We start from the raw sequence: 16716 nt of genomic DNA, 5'->3' as shown, positions 1-16716 counted from the left end.
GAAACTCGTAAAGTGAGACAGTGCTTATAAAAAAGCCACACATTATCACATGACTGCATTTAAAAAAGCCACAACACACATGACTGACTGCAGGTGTTGAAATCTGCTTCCAAACTACAAACTTTGCAGCATGCATCAAAACAGCATCTTTCTTTGTACAGTGTCAGAACAATACAATGACAAATGGACATAGTCTTAACATTAATTATAATAATCAAGTCTGTTCATCAAATGCATACCAGGAAAAGCTTATGAGGCAGGATGCCCTTGCTTACTTCTAAGCAAAGTAAACAAGGAAAAAAGCCTGCATCTCAGCCTCATGGTAAGGGAATGAGCACTGCATTTAGACAATCTGTCAAAGTCTAGATGATAAACAAGGCAGTTACTGTCACTGAGGTCACATCTGGAAAGCTTTATTCTGACCACAGAATCACTATGCAGTTCAGGCATCCAGTTGTTTTTGCTTTTAGGTAGTCAAGTACAGTCTCAAGTTAAGTCTTTTCAGGAGCCTTACCCTGGCTACACCTGCCCCCCCTCCTTTAATATACATACATATGGAACAGGTACACAACTCTGTTGCACAGGGTTAACAAATAAATATGCTTCACGAATCATTCATGGAACTCACCCCAACGCTATAACCACCGGCACCAACGCACGAGATAAAACACCTTGTTTACTGCCACTACGATCAAAGTTGAACTCTTGTTGCTCGCTTGCATAGTTGCATTCTGAAAATGCTGCCTTTAAATGCTGGCTTCTGCTTCCCGCTCGCACTACCGGAAGTGAGCTCCTTGAGCTCAATTCCGACAGGCTGGTAGCCCTGAGGGACCTGATGTCATTGCGCACGTGATGACATCAGCGTCAGTGCCGCAAAATTAAAAAAAAAAAAAAGTCCGGTTTTGAATGAAATTTCTAACCGGACAACTTTTCAAAAAACCGGACAGTCCGGTCAAAAACCGGACATCTGGCAACCCTATCTGTACCACTCAAAACCTTTTTGCTTCTGTGTATATATATTTTCCATGTGTGCTGCAATCCTGGTGGGTATTTATGCAAATAATTAAGTGACCATTTTCCAAAGGACTGTTCAGTAAGTAATGTGTTTGGCCATTTTTTACTATCAGCATATACAAGCCTTGATCTCCAAAATAGTTCAGACATTTTCAGGCAACGTTACCCTGAAAAGGCAAAGGAGCTTTTACAGTTTCAGTTTTATTGGGGGAAGGTGGGGTATTGCTGTATGTGAAAAAAAAAAAATAGTTCCATACTGACTGCATACTCATTTTTGCTTGAAAGCATTCTACATATTTAGTTTCTCTAGTCTTATTTGCATTGAAGAGAACAGAAAACTGCATTTCACTCCAGTTCTCATCTGGCTGATTTGTACTACTGTGCCCTTAGTTTGACCCTGAATTCAAATGTGTCTCTGTAGTGCAAAGGCAAAGGCAAAGGAGCTTTTACAGTTTCAGTTTTATTGGGGGAAGGTGGGGTATTGCTGTATGTGAAAAAAAAATAGTTCCATACAGACTGCATACTCATTTTTGCTTGAAAGCATTCTACATATTTAGTTTCTCTAGTCTTATTTGCATTGAAGAGAACAGAAAACTGCATTTCACTCCAGTTCTCATCTGGCTGATTTGTACTACTGTGCCCTTAGTTTGACCCTGAATTCAAATGTGTCTCTGTAGTGCTGAAAGACTCAGCACACTTTATGCACAGTAGCAAACACTTCCCTCAACCCTCCCATCTTTAATAAACTGATATGTTTTATGAACTTTCCAGGGCAAAACCCATGAATAGGCCCAATATTACTTTGTATTGCACAACCTTATAAAATTTAGAGAACATATGCAACAGAATCTCAAAACAGATGCATGTCAGAACAAGTATATGTACACTTTGCTGTGACATATAAAATTAAAGAAAATATTACTTTTTCCTGAAAGTAAAAGAGCGTTATATTTGGGTCTCATTTCATAGGAACACACCACTGATAATCAGATACATCTTAAGATTACGTTGGGGGGGTTGTAAAATGCGGATGTTTATTGGGAACCAAATGAGGTGTGTTGAGGAAGGTGGCAGAACACATAAATGGCCTATATAACACTATGGCGAGGATTCAGAAGGTAATAAAGCACTGTGCACTCGTGTTTCTAAGTAGGATTTCTTAGTAGATTATGAAGAAGCTATTCAAAGACTGCTATAGCAAAAGGCTCCTTCACATACAGCTGTAGGTCTTGTTGGAGAATACCATGCGTAAATGTGGTAAGTCTTTGGAGGGGGGGGGGCATGACTAACTCAGATTAGCCATGTGCACTTCACTGGACCCTTTAGCTGGAATTGGAATGGCAATGCAGTGTAATTCATAAACAAGCTATATCATGCTCTTCAGAGAGTGAAGCAATAAAAATGAACATCTTTTGCAGGTGTGCACCTATTGATGTCTATGGCAGGAGTGGGGCTGTTAGTATCACAATATTTAAATAGTGTGAGTACTGTGTTTGCTTAGTGTACGTACAGGATGTGTGTAGAGCTGTCTCATTGTGTGTGTGTTTGTAGGTGCCTGTGTCACATCTTTATGAAGGTTGGTAGGGGAGCTACTAATAAACTTTTGCTCCATGCAGCTCCTGTCGCTGAAACACTTTTTATCACCATAGCACTACTAGCATTCACCAATGAAACCTTAACAGTACTATGGCGATTAATGTCTCTTAATCCTACTCTCTGGGAAGTATCAAGCAGCACAGAGCCACAACTTTATAACCATCAGAAATTTTCTCAAAATGATATGCCATGATCCTTAGGTACAGAATGCATTCAGATAGTAATTTAGGGCATAAAGACACACAATTTACTGCATGTGAGTCTATGAACTACATGAAGTTTACTATAAATAAGACTTGTCTTATCCACTTTGGTGTGGGAAGACCAGAGTACCCTTTTGCTTTCGATAATCGGATTTTTATAGTAGTACAGGTTATAAGAGATTTAGGGGTAAAAATTGATCATACTTTTAATTCTGTACCATATTTGATGGACGTTATTAGAATGTGTTACTTTGAAACAAATACCATTTTTATGATTAAGTAGGGATGATATTGCTTCCAATTTATAAACCAATTATTAGACAAATAATGTAATACGGTCCCTTCTGTTTGTGTGTATAAGTGGACTTAGTTAAGTGATGGAAGGAATTCAAAAACAATTTACTAAGAGGGTTGCTGACTGAGTTGTAAAAATAGGCTAATGGCACTGTTGAGGTACACTATTAGAAGGAAGATATTTATAAATTTATAAGTGTGCCAGTGATTGTAAATATGGTGTTATGTACAGGTAGTAGTAGTACTATACATAATTTTTAGTAGATAAATTGTCTAATTCATTTAACAGAAGAGCTTGTAAGACGTGAAATAATATCCTTTTAAGTAATCAGAGTTGATAAATTCTTTTAAACATGCTGGATAGGTAAGAGAGTTTATGAACTAGTCTTCTTTAAAGGTCTTGAGCATGCATCAAGAATTGTGAACATTAAATTGGGAGGAACTGTTATTTATATATTTATTTGGATTTGTTTTCCTGGGTACATGATCCAGATGAGTACAACAGCTTGGAGAAAAACAGCTAGAAATCCAAACAAATACCAATGAAAACACAAGTTGCAAAATGAACCCAAAAAGAGGCACTGCTGGTGGTGTCTACCTTCACCAGCAGTGCCTATTTTTGTATCCGTTTTGCAACTAGTGATCTGATATTGTTGCCTTCATTTGCTGTTCAGCCTGTTAGTATCTGATCTGACTCGGCTGCATACTAAAGCTCCAGGCTCTGACATCTGCCTGTAATGCTACTCTTCTCCAAATCCCTCACAGATCCTGTTTGCCGCAGTTAACTTATTATTGGGTATCTCATACTCTGAGCTCCTCAGGGTTTTCTCAGTGAGTCTTTTTTGTCTATCTTTAGATATTTTTAAAGAAATTGCATTTCCTTATCTGGTAGTCTTCCTTTCTTCTGCTTTCAGTAAATTTGTGTAGAGTTTTGCCTCGTGCTTTCCCTTCCCTACCCCTATTTCTACTAGTTAAAGATACATATATCTATATAGATAGATAGCTATAAGTATATAAACTTTTTTAACTTTCTTAATTTTCTATCTTTAGAGTTTTAAAGTTACTAGCCGTGGTGGTGTAGCGGTAGCGTTGTCGCCTCACAGCAAGAGGTTCTCCCGTTCGATTCTTGGCTGGAGCGCCTTCTGTGTGGAGTCTGCATGTCCTCCCCGTGGTCAGGTGGTATTCGAAAGACATGCATGAATGGGCGTGCCTTTGTTGAAGGTTGGGTGTTGAGTTGGTACCTCGGCACCATAAAAATCTACTGCCAATCATTAGCGGACCGGAGTTCCACTGTGGCGACCACTAACCAGGAAAAGCCAAAAGAAGAACAAGAGTTTTAAAGTTACTAGTTCTGTTTTTGATTTAACTATTGTTGTGTGTGTGTATACGCTGTGGGCTGGTTGGTTATACTTAATCATGTCGAATTGCAAACCCACAGGTTTTAAGAAATGTAGCACTTGTAGGCACAAAACCCACTACAAATATGTGATGTGCCTCGGTGCGGCTCACCTGGACTCAGTTTGCTCCATTTGTGCTGGCTTTAATCAAAGGCACTCATCGATAGATGCAACAAAAGTTGATTTTTAAAGGCCACCTGCCAAGCTCTTCATCTTCAGCCACACAATCCACTTCAGGGGCACAAACCCCACTAAAAACATAAGGAGCAGAGATCTCCCAGTAGATCTAGTCACTCAGAGGAACCTCCCGCCAAAACTCCTAAATCTTCACAGGCGACCACTTCAGCTCCTTTTGTCATTCAGGCCTCCCCTCCATGCCAAAGCTTCTCACCGGAGACGGTGATGGCCAAACCCAAGTCCCCTCTCTTGCAACAGTCCAGACCCAGTTCCAGGCCTGCTTCAGTTGCCTCTTCCATTAGGTCTTCTTGAAGTCTTTCCGAAAATGAGGTGGACAGCATGATGGTTAAATTTTTTCAAAACACAAATCCTGCTGGGGATCTTGCCTGCTCCGTCCCTTCCTGGATCTGCAAGCAATATTCTGATCTTTACACCTCTCTCTCCTTCTCTGATCTCAGGTTTTGGAGTTATCGGGTCCGAGCTTTCCTGGAGTCGAGATGTTGGAACCAACAGGTTCAGTTACCTCAATTCCGACAGTCTCCCTGACTCACTCGGCTCCAACAGTTTTGGAGCAGAGTGATTCTCGGAGTCGTAGCTTGAGTGTCTGTTCCGAGGGGTGGATGTCAGCTATGAAACCTTTGGAGCTGTCTTTTTCCCCCGGAGCTTCGATGTTTGATAGCTCAGCTCCGACTCCTCACTTGGAGACAGGGACAGTTAGGATTTGTGGAGCTTCCCAGTCGACAGCTTTGGCTCCGATGAGGGTGCCTAATGCATCTTGATCTCCCTCGGCATTAAAAGTGGTGGAGGGGGTTCTTCCAGTACCCAGAAGAGCCTCGACTCTACCTGCTTCGGAGCCTGCCCCCCCCCCCCTTCAGCAGCTTTTGTGTCTGAGAAATCTATTCTGTATCCTTTGGGACAGCCTGCCTGAAAAGATTTCCAATCTACTTCCCTCTTGGAACCCCCAGTGTCTTCTGATACCTACCCAAAGCACCCACCCGAGGAGGCTCCTTGGAAGCACCATTGAAAAACAGGCACTTGGATTCCCCTTTGGAATCCCAAACAGAAGATACCAATCTCAATGAATGGGAAGGGTCCCCCAGGTCACGACCTGATGTCTACTTTGGAGACATCATGGAAATCCTATACCAAAAGGGTGGTCGGTCTTCCAAAGGCCCTAACTCAGAGGAATCTTTGTTTCTGGAAGCTTTTGGGTCAAGTCTATCTACTTCTTGACAACTCAAACTCAACGCTTATTCAAACCCAGGTTTAAATGAGAAGTGTTCTTTAATGTGTTTATTGAAACTGAAAAGCCTAGACAGATGATTTACCTTAAGGGCTACTTTGTATACAACAAGGTCAAAAAATTATGATTAATTTTAATAACATGTATTGGAAGGTACACATGCTATTGTTTTGCTGGCCTGTGAACTCACATCTGATTGAGTTTTTTAAACTATGTAATATGTTAAATTTTTAAAAATAGATTTAATGCATTCAGTATTTATCAATTTAGTGAATGTGTATATTCAGTTGATTATGTATAGCAAACCTGTTGCATTGTACAGGGTTCAAATACATTTTGTCAACACTTTCTTAATACTTTAGTAATATGGTGTTGAGTAATAGATGTTCGAACAATATGGCAATTTATTTAATTTATTTTTATAATGTATTTATTTTTTATAATGTATTTAGTTTGATATTATGATGTATATAGTTTACATTATAGTTGGCTTGATTTTTATTGTCCTGACTCATAGAAACGTAGTTACGGTTATGTATTAACTTACTTAAAGTAAGGTTCATGCCACTTATTTAAACATATATGGTTTAAAGCTTTTTTAAGAAACTATGGCTTTAAGAATGAATAACATCATTAGAGGATTTTGCGGGGAATTTACATATAGTGGTTTTGAATTTTAACTGACTGTTTGGTTTGCAATATTTCTGTTGAAGTCTGAACATTTCTGTTAGACAAAAAACGTGTTTACTGAGCGTTTCAAATAAACATCGCGTTCTCTTATGGTTATAGCTTTTAGCGGCTTTTTGTAGTAGTTTGTCATTATCTCTGTTCGTATCAGTTATGATGCTGAATAAACTGGATTAGGGATCATGAGGCTGATTCATCACCAGTAGGTTGCTGAAGTGTTCCTGTAGCTAAGACAGGTAAAGCTACACATACTTTATAATCTACAGGAATGATGATACAAAATACTCCTCTATTCTGCTTGTGGGCATCACAGTTTGACAAGGTCTGTTACAGTATTCCGGATTATATGGACATACTCCACAAACTGCTCACTCAGCTGGTGGTACATCAGGCACTATCTGTAATCCATTAGCAAGGATAGTGGAGGACATGCAACATTCCAGTCAATGGATGTGACAGTGTTTGCTAACACATGCTGCTGAGCAGTAGCTGCTACTTAATTCTTGGAGTAAAAAAATAGGTACATTGCACAGTGCCACTTTTAACCATTCTTCCATTTTTGTTGGTGTCTTCATTTGCATACATCATTTAGTTCATCTGTATGGAATTTTTCATATGTTCTTTATATTAATCACTGCTGCTGTAGCTTTACCTACAAGAGTTATATCCTACATAGGATGTAACAGCTAACCAGCTTCCAGAGCTTTAGGGTATGTTCCACATACACAAATGGTTAGGTCAAGTTGAGCTCAATAAAAACTCTGGTTTGGGTGCCAAGCCCCTCAGAACTTTCCTGCCTCAGAGAAGAGCATGCCTCTGCAAGCTTTCAAGGACTGAAGGTTGGCTAATGCTGTTCCATTGTTGGGCAAGTAAGCTTCCTTCAGGGAAAATCCTTCCACATTATTTTAGTAGATTAAAGCAAATTTTTTTGTGAGAAACAAGTACTTTTAAACTAAGAAAAAGTATTTCCCTTTACTGTCTCACACAACTCTCAACTGTCCAGATTTTTCCTCATATTTTTGGTCTTTTCCTCATAAAACTCATGGATGTTCATCGTGTTACACTGCTGCAGTCATTACACTTGGGTTATCCTGCCGTCAGGCGGTTCCCCAGTCGGCCTGAGTTCCAAAGTCTTGGTCCGGCATTGGTTGCTGTCACCTCCTCCCTGACGTCAGTGTGACAGGGGTATATAAGATGCAGCTGACGCCATTTTCTTCAGTCTTTCTTGCTGCACGGTGCCTGAAGCAGAAGCAGAAGCAGTTCGCAAGTGCCGGTCGGCTAACTCCTGAGATTTTCATTCCGAATCCAGAACCGAAGTCTTCTTCAAGGCTAAGTACCCTGTTGGGGAAAAGTACAGTTTTGTACCTACCATAAATGTAGATGTTCGAAGATCCACATTGCTGCAGTCCTTACACTTGGGGTAGTCCGCTGTCCTCGGTCGGCCCGAATATCAAAGTATAAGGCTGACGTCGGTCAAGGCGCATTTGGCTGACATCAGGACGTCAGGGTACAAATGCGCATGACCGACGTCATATCCTCAGTCTTTTCTTGCCCCAGATGTCAGAAGACCCTAAAAATAAAGGTCAAAACCAAATGACAGCAAACAACCAACCAACCAACCACCCTTGCACTAATTATACGTACAATATATACAATATACACAATATTTACAACCCAACCCACACAACCACCTCTAACTGCAGAGGGGAAGGAGGGAGGGTAAATTGGACTGCAGCAATGTGGATCTTCGAACATCTACATTTATGGTAGGTACAAAACTGTACTATGTTCTTCATCTCACATTGCTGCAGTCCTTACACTTGGGTAGAATCCCAAAGCAGAGGTAAGGGAGGATGGCCAAACTACAAGGAAGCAGGAGCTGCCAAAATGCCCTGCAAAACAGCAGTGGCAAAACCAGCCCTGGATTTAGAGTAAAGTGGCAGGTGATAATGCCTAGAGAAAGTATGCACTGAACTCCAAGTAGCTGCCTCCAAAATATCCTTGGTTGCCACTCCCCTCAAAAGGCTGTCAAGTGGCAGTAGCCCTAGTGGAATGAGGCCTAATCCCAGCTGGAATCTCCTTGCCATGATGGGAATAACAGAAAGCAATGTAAAACCCAATCCACTTAGAAATAGTTTGTTTTGACACAGGCTTGCCCTGAGAACTCAAAGCAAAAGAAACAAACAACTGCTGAGACTGCCTGAACCCTTTAGTTCTGTCCAAATAATATCGCAACTGCCTGTGTACATCTAAAGTGTGCAAAATCTTTTCCCCTTTATTTTGGGGATTTGCATAAAAAGTAGGCAAATGAATAGTTTGGTTTAAAGCCACACTAGAAACCACCTTAGGCATAAAGGAAGGATCAGTACGAAAGATACCCTATCCTTATGGAAAATCAAGAAAGGCTCAACCGCCATAAGGGCCTGTAATTCAGAAACCCTTCTTGCAGAGGTAATGGCCAACAAAAGGCAGTCTTCCATGATAAATATTTCAACTCAGAAGTAGCTGCAGGCTCAAAAGGTTGTAGAGTAAGTTTCTCCAACACAAAATTGAGATCCCAAGCAGGAGTAGGAGCTCTCATTGGGGTCTTATATTCTTTGCCCCTCTAAGAAATTGCTTGAACAAAGGATGAGAAAACAATGGAGGGTCACATTCATAGTGAGCTGAAATTGCTGCAGCATGAACCTTAATAGAAGAGAAGGACAAACCTTTGTCCAGTAACTCAGTAAGATATTGAAGAGCCACACTTAAATTAGGCTCAGAAACATCAAAATCCTTAGCTGCACTCCAAAATAAAAATCTCTTCCATTTATCTGCGTACACTTTCCTTGTACTAGGCCTTCTAGCTTCCAAAATCACATTCAAAACTTGTTGTGGAAGTTGAGACCCTCTATGATTCAAAACAGAATATGCCAGGCTGTTAGGTGAAGAGAGTGAAGTTTGACATTGAGCAAATGGCTGTCCTCCTGTGACAACAGGTGTGGAATCGAAGGCAAAGGCCATGGAGGCTTCCGTACCAGACTTCTCAGTAATGGGTACCAGTGCTGTCGAGGCCAATCTGGAGCTATTAAAATCATCCTTGGCTTGTCCTGTCTGACCTTTAGAAGTACCTTTGAGAGGAGAGGCAGAGGTGGAAAGGCATACACATGAAGATTGCTCCAATTGAAAGAAAGAGCATCCACTTTCCAAGCTGTGGGATGAAACCTTTTTGTGCAAAACTTTGGCAGCTGATGGTTTAGTGGAGAAGCGAACAGATCTATGTCTGGAGTTCCCCATGACACTGTCAATTTCTGAAATACATGAGGATCCAATTTCCACTCGTGGGGATCCATAATTCGTCTGCTCAACACATCTGCTAAGGAGTTCTGTGCTCCTGGCAGAAACCTTGCCTGAAGATTGAGCTGTAAACTGAAAGCAGTCTCCCACAAAATCATTGCTTGCCTGCATAGAGGATAAGAATGTGTTCCCCCTTGCTTGTTGATGTACCACATGACAGTTGTGTTGTCTGTTAGAATCAACACCTGCCCTGGAAGAAGTAAATCCTTGAAAGCTATTAATGCAAACTGGACTGCTAACATCTCCTTCAGGTTGATATGTAGATGTTGTAGTCTGGCAGGCCACTTGTCTTGTATCCACTTTCCATTTAGATGAGCTCCCCAAGCTTTGTCTGAGGCATCTGTCGTTAAAATCTGACTCGCCTCTGGCCGGGTCACAGAGAGTCCCTTGTTTAGGTGACATTCCTGAGCCCACCACAAAAATTCCTTTTGAATGCAAGGTATTATTTGAATGACGGTGTCCAGATCCTGGCAGTGCTGTGTCCATACATTTTGAGATACCATTGTAGCTTCCTCATATGCAGTTTGGCATTGGGAAGCACCAGAATACAAGATGCCATGAACCCTAAGGCTTGAAGGACTGTCCTTGCAGTCAGCCCGGACTGATGAGATAGTTGATGGAAGTAAAGGGAAAGACTCTTTTGTTTGTCCGGGGTTAAAAGGCCATCTGGGATGCTGTATTCAGTCTTACACCCAGAAAGCACATGTCCTGAGAGGGTACTAGACTGGACTTTATTTCGTTCACAGAATACCCCAGGCATCTTAGCACTGCTATCACATATTCCAAATGATGAAGAAGCTCTTCCCTTCCTTGAGCCAGAATCAGGCAGTCGTCCAAATAAGGATAGATCTGTATTCCTTTTAGCCTGAAGAAAGCTATCACTGGAGCCAGAACTTTCGTGAACACTCTCGGGGCAGTAGATAAGCCAAAGGACAATGCAGAGAACTGATAGTGAGAAGTCCCAGCTCGAAACGCAGATACTTCCTGCAACTTAGTCTGATAGGAACATGAAGGTAAGCCTCCTTGAGATCCAAAGTTACCATCCAATGATCTTTGCCCAGCAGAAGTAAAAGCTGTTGTAACGTCAACATTTTGAACTTGGGAATGTCCAGATAAGTGTTGAGGATAGATAAATCCAAAATTGGTCTCCACGTGTTCCCCTTCTTTGGTACTAGGAACAGGCGAGAATAAAATCCTAGGCCCACTTCTGGCATAGGGACCGGCTGTTTGGCCCCTAGTTGAAGTAACAGAGAAATTTGCTTGTGAGCCTCTATTCTTTGTTGAGGAGGAACGTCTGGCATGCCTCTGAAAGGAGGCAAGGTATGGAAATAAAACCTGTAACCTTGTTGTATGATATCCAATACCCATCTGTCTTGGGTAATTAAACTCCAATTTTCTTTGAAAAGTGCCAACCTTCCTCCCAAAGGTGCTGCCAGACGAGAAGGCTCTGGCAGCTGAAAAGGTAGGTCATTGGGTCTGTTTACGAAAGGACTGACCCCTGCCCTCACCTGAAGACTGTGCAGGAGAACTCCCTGTTCTAGGCCTGAAAGAGCCCTGAGCTCTGCCCCTACCACGTCTAGATCTACCCCTAGACTGGGAATCATAAGAAGGATACGTCCACCCTTTAGCAGGCCAATTTCTACTAAACTTTGGAGGCTGAACCTGCAAAAAATCTTTAACAGTCTGCATAGACTTAGCCTTGTCTTCCATTTTCTTTAAAACTGCCTCAACAGGAGAACCAAACAACACATCAGATTGTAAAGGAGCATCTAAAATCCTTGTTTTAACATGGTCAGATAAATTTTGATCCCTCAGCCAGGCGTGCCTGCGAAGAACTGACCCAGTGGCAGCCACCCTAGACGAGGCCTGTACAGCATCAAAACCACATTGCAGAGAATGCTTACCCACCTGTTCAGAAACATGTACTAAATCTTGTAACTCTTTACAATCAATACCTTCCGCCAGAGCATCAACCTTAGACTTCAACTGTGAAAGGAGATAGTTTTGGTATTTTAACATGTGAAACTGGCAATTCAAAGCCCTCATAGCTAGAGTGGAAGAAGTATAAACTTTCTTTCCCCATCTATCCAAGGCCCTGGCTTCTTTATCTGCAGGAACCGGATTCTTGACAACAGAAGCCTTAACACCTTTAGGCCCCTGGCTAACAGTTTCTGGGTCTGCCCTAGGACTCTTAAAAGATACTTATGAACTTCAGGCACCCTGTAATACCTATCCGGTTTAACAGGAGCAGGAGGCAAAGAATCAGGATTAAGAGAAGCCTCTGTAAAAACATCTTCCACTACATCCAAAACAGGAGGTATAGCCAAAGGCCTATGCTGAGGTAAAAACAAAAATTCCCTAAGCCTTTTCCTGGAATCAGAGAAGTCCTGACCTTCCCACTTAAAATGCTCCCTCATGGAATGAAGAGTTTCTGAAAAAGAAAAATCCTCAGGAGGAGAAGCAGGAGTAGTAGAATCATCCACATCAGAATCAGAATAAGGAGAGTACTCCTGCAAGTCTTCAGCCGAAGACTCTGAAACATCCGAAGCCTGCTCAAAACTCCCTAGCTCAGGCTCCACCCTAGGCCTCTTATCAGGAGGAGGCAAAGGAACCCCTAATCAGAGTAATTAAATCTTCTGCCATTTTAAGCATATGCTTCTTGGGCACAGTTCCAGAAGAACTAGGGGTGACACCAACTGAAGCTAAACCTGGCCTGCCTCTAGGAGAAGCCTTGGAAACAGAAGGAGAAGGCCTAACAACCCTAGGCAGGGAGGGGAGTATAGCAACCTGAGAAGCCCCATCAGCCTGACCTGCCTCCTGAGAGGCCACATCCTGCAACAACAAGGTCTCTCCCTGGGATCCCAAAGAAACCTCCGGTGGAACCACCGGCTCCACCGACACCTCTAAAGAACCGGCGAACGGACGGTTCTTCTAACCTAGGCTTCACTGCTTTGTCCTTGCGCTTCTTTGAAGAAGCGCCGGAGCATCCGGCGGCATTTTATAATTGCACCGCTTCCCAAAGACTAACCTGGCACAATCTAGTCTTCTCTTTATAGTGCTTATTAAATCTAGCACAAGAGCGACACCCAACAACGTCTTGCTCAGGCCCTAAACAAGGAATACACAAAGTATGATAGTCTCTGTGCGGTATCTGTTTCCCACAAGAAATACAATTATTCTCTTTTTCTGACATCCGGTAAACCACTGAGGCAAGAAAAACTAAAATATTCCAACGGGTACTTAGCCAACTTTGACTCGGTCTGAAACTCCAGCGAAAAATTTCAGAACGCCAACCGGCACTTGCAATACTGCTTCTGCATCGGACCATGCGGCAAAAAAGACTGAGGATATGACGTCGGTCATGCGCATTTGTACCCTGACGTCCTGATGTCAGTCAAATGCGCCTTGACCGACGTCAGCCTTATACTTTGATATTCGGGCCGACCGAGGACAGCGGACTACCCCAAGTGTAAGGACTGCAGCAATGTGAGATGAAGAACATCTTTTTCTTGCCTCAGACCGATGTCAGTAAAAGTTAATAACTGTATTTCATGTGGGAAGCAAATACCTCATAAGGATTTCCACTCCTATTGTATTCCATGCCTAGGCCCAGACCACGACGTCACTGGCTGTCGGTTTTGTGCTAGGTTTAACAAGCGCACTATTAAACGTCGGTTTAATTTTGCCCGACATTATTTTGGCAGAAAATTCAATTACACCATGCCGTCGGAACTCCTGACAAAAGGATTACATAAAAAGCGCAAAGACAAGGCCAGGCATCCGAGGCCCAAAACTGATGATGAGGCCTCTTCTAGGCCTTTCGCCAGTTCTCCGGTTTTCAGCGAGGCACCTACGCAGCCCCTGATGACCGCATCCGACTCCCATGTGGAGTTGGCTGGGCCTTCGGACGCTACATGTTTTCAGCCTACCGAAACTAACCCGTCTGAGGGGACCGAAGTAGCTGAGCAATCCACAGCCTCAGAGGGTGTCTTCAGACCTACACAGTTAACCATTAAACCCTCTACTAAGTCTAAGGCCCCCTTAAAAACAAAGAAACAGATACAGCATTCTCCAGGACAGGCTTCCATGCCTAAGAAACAAATGCTCAAAATGGCCGAAGACCTAATCACCCTGATCGGGGGGTCCCATCCCACTCCTGATAAAAGGCCCAGACAGGATGCAGACAATGAATCTTCCGACCAGGTGTCAATTTCTTCAGATTCATCCTCAGACCTAGGATATTCCTTACCCCTTATGAGGATTCTGATGCTGAGGAATCAATTCCCTCAACCTCTCCGCCTGAGGACTACTCCTTTGGGGAGACCTTACATACCATGAGGGAGCACTTCCATTGGGAAGGCCAGGATTACTCAGAATCCAAGAAAAGGCTCAGAGACTTCCTTTTATTGCCTCAACACAGACCCCTTGCTATTCCGCCAGTGTTAGATATTGTGGATGATGTCTACACTGAATCCAGCTTAAACCCTGACTCCTTACCTCCAGCCCCTGTTAAACCCGATCGATATTACAGAATCCCTGACTCTCACAAATTTCTGTATAAAAGCCATGTTGCTGACCCTGAAACTATTTCTCGGGGACCCAAAGGGATTAAGGACTCATCAGCAAAAAACCCAGTTCCCTCTGACAGAGATTCCAGAGCATTAGACAGATGGGGAAAGAAAGTATATACATCTGCAATCTTAGCAATGAGAGCCTTAAATTGCCAGTTTCACATGCTAAAATATCAGCAATTTTTGATGTCTGAGTTAAAACAAAAAATGCTTCCAGATTCAGATCCTCCTAATTTTAAAGAAATGCAGGATTTATTGCATGCAGTTGAACAAGTGGGAAAGCATACTTTGCAATGTGGTTTTAATTCTTTAGAGGCCGCCTGTAGAGCAGCAGTTACATGCTCTGTCATTAGAAGGCATGCTTGGTTAAAAAAACATACGTTACCAGATCATGTTAAAGCAAAATTATTGGATGCACCTTTACAGCAGGATGTTATTTGGAGTCAAGGCAGAAGAGGTATTAAAGAAAATGGAGGATAAGGCAAAATCTATGCAAATGGGTAAAGGATTTCGTACAGGTTCAGCCACCAAGATTTAGCAGAAATTGGCCAACAAAGAACTGGTCCTTTCCGGCTATAGACAGACCTCAAAGAGGCAGCTACAGATGTCCGAGAGGTAGAGATCAACCACAAGGTCCTTACAGGCCTCAACAATGGGGTGCACCAGGCCAGAAAGAAGGGGAAGACAGGCCCCAACCATATAAAAAGCAGCCTCAATGACTTCCCATTACAGCTGCCAAACAACTCTCTCTTGGCAGCCTCCTTGGGAGGAAAACTAGCACTTTTCTATCACAACTGGCACTGGATCACCAAAGACAAATGGGTTCTCAACATTGTATCTCAAGGTTACAGGTTCCACTTTCACACACTGCCAGGGTTAAAAGGAATGCCAAATCTGCCACCAAATTAATGGGCAGAAGCTCAAAAACAAATTACAGCACTCATGGAAATGAGAGCTATTCAAGAGGTACCACCACAAGAGCAAGGGCAAGGATTTTATTCAAGACTCTTTCTGGTTCCCAGAAAGGAGAAAGCCTGGAGGCCCATTCTGGATCTTTCTTCTCTAAACACTTACATGGCTGTTCCGAAATTCAAAATGTTAACACTACAGCAGCTTCTTCCCATGCTGGGCAGGAAAGCTTGGCTCGTGACTTTGGACCTCAAGGAGGCATACCTGCATGTCCCTATCAGACAAAACTGCATAAGATACCTCATATTCATAGCAGGTTCAATGCACTATCAATTCTCTTCACTGCCCTTTGGCTTATCTACTGCGCCCAGGGTCTTTACAAAGTGCCTGGCACCGGTAATTGCATTTTGCAGACAGAAAGGAATTCAAATTTATCCGTACCTGGACAACTGCCTGATTCAAGCAGAGAGCAAGGACAATCTTCTGGAGCATCTGGCGTTTGTAAAATGGTTATTAAGTTGCCTGGGGTACACAGTAAACGAAAAGAAATCAAAACTAGTGCCCTCAGAAGAGATAATATTCCTGGGTGCCAGCTTGAACACAACAGCCCAGATGGCTCATCTCACACCAGACAAGCAAGGACAACTGATTCAATACTTTCAACTGATGGCAACAAAAACCCAACTCCCTGCAAGAAAAATTCTGCAGGCCTTGGGTTATATGGCATCTTGCATACTACTAATTCCATATGCCAGACTGCATATGAGGAAACTACAATGGTACCTAAAGAGTGTATGGTCTCAACACTGTCAAAGTTTGGAAACAGTTATACCACTAATTCCTTGCCTTCAACAGGAGTTTCGATGGTGGGCTCAAGCTTGTCACCTCAACAAGGGACAGCCTTTTACTCAACCCACAGCCAGACAAACACTGACAACAGATGCATCTGATTACGCCTGGGGAGCACACATGGCAGGAAAATGCATTCAGGGCAAGTGGCCCACAGAACAAAGGCATCTTCACATCAATCAAAAAGAGATGTTAGCTGTACAGAATGCCCTTATAGATTTCAAGGACATGCTGCATCCAGGACAACTATTACTAAAAACAGACAACACCACAGTTATGTGGTACATAAACAAGCAAGGGGGCACTCACTCCTACCCCCTCTGCAGACAAGCCATGACCTTGTGGAACACAGCTCTAAACTATCAAGTTCATCTTCAAGCACAATTCCTGCCAGGAGAGAAAAACACACTGGCAGACGACTTAAGCAGAAACATCATGGA

Source organism: Protopterus annectens, chromosome 13.part0 (assembly GCF_019279795.1).
Source record: "Protopterus annectens isolate FY-2018-M chromosome 13.part0, PAN1.0, whole genome shotgun sequence".
In the NCBI taxonomy this organism is placed as follows: domain Eukaryota; kingdom Metazoa; phylum Chordata; order Ceratodontiformes; family Protopteridae; genus Protopterus; species Protopterus annectens.
The sequence above is the reverse complement of the archived record's forward strand: the minus strand, read 5'-3'. Positions refer to the sequence as shown.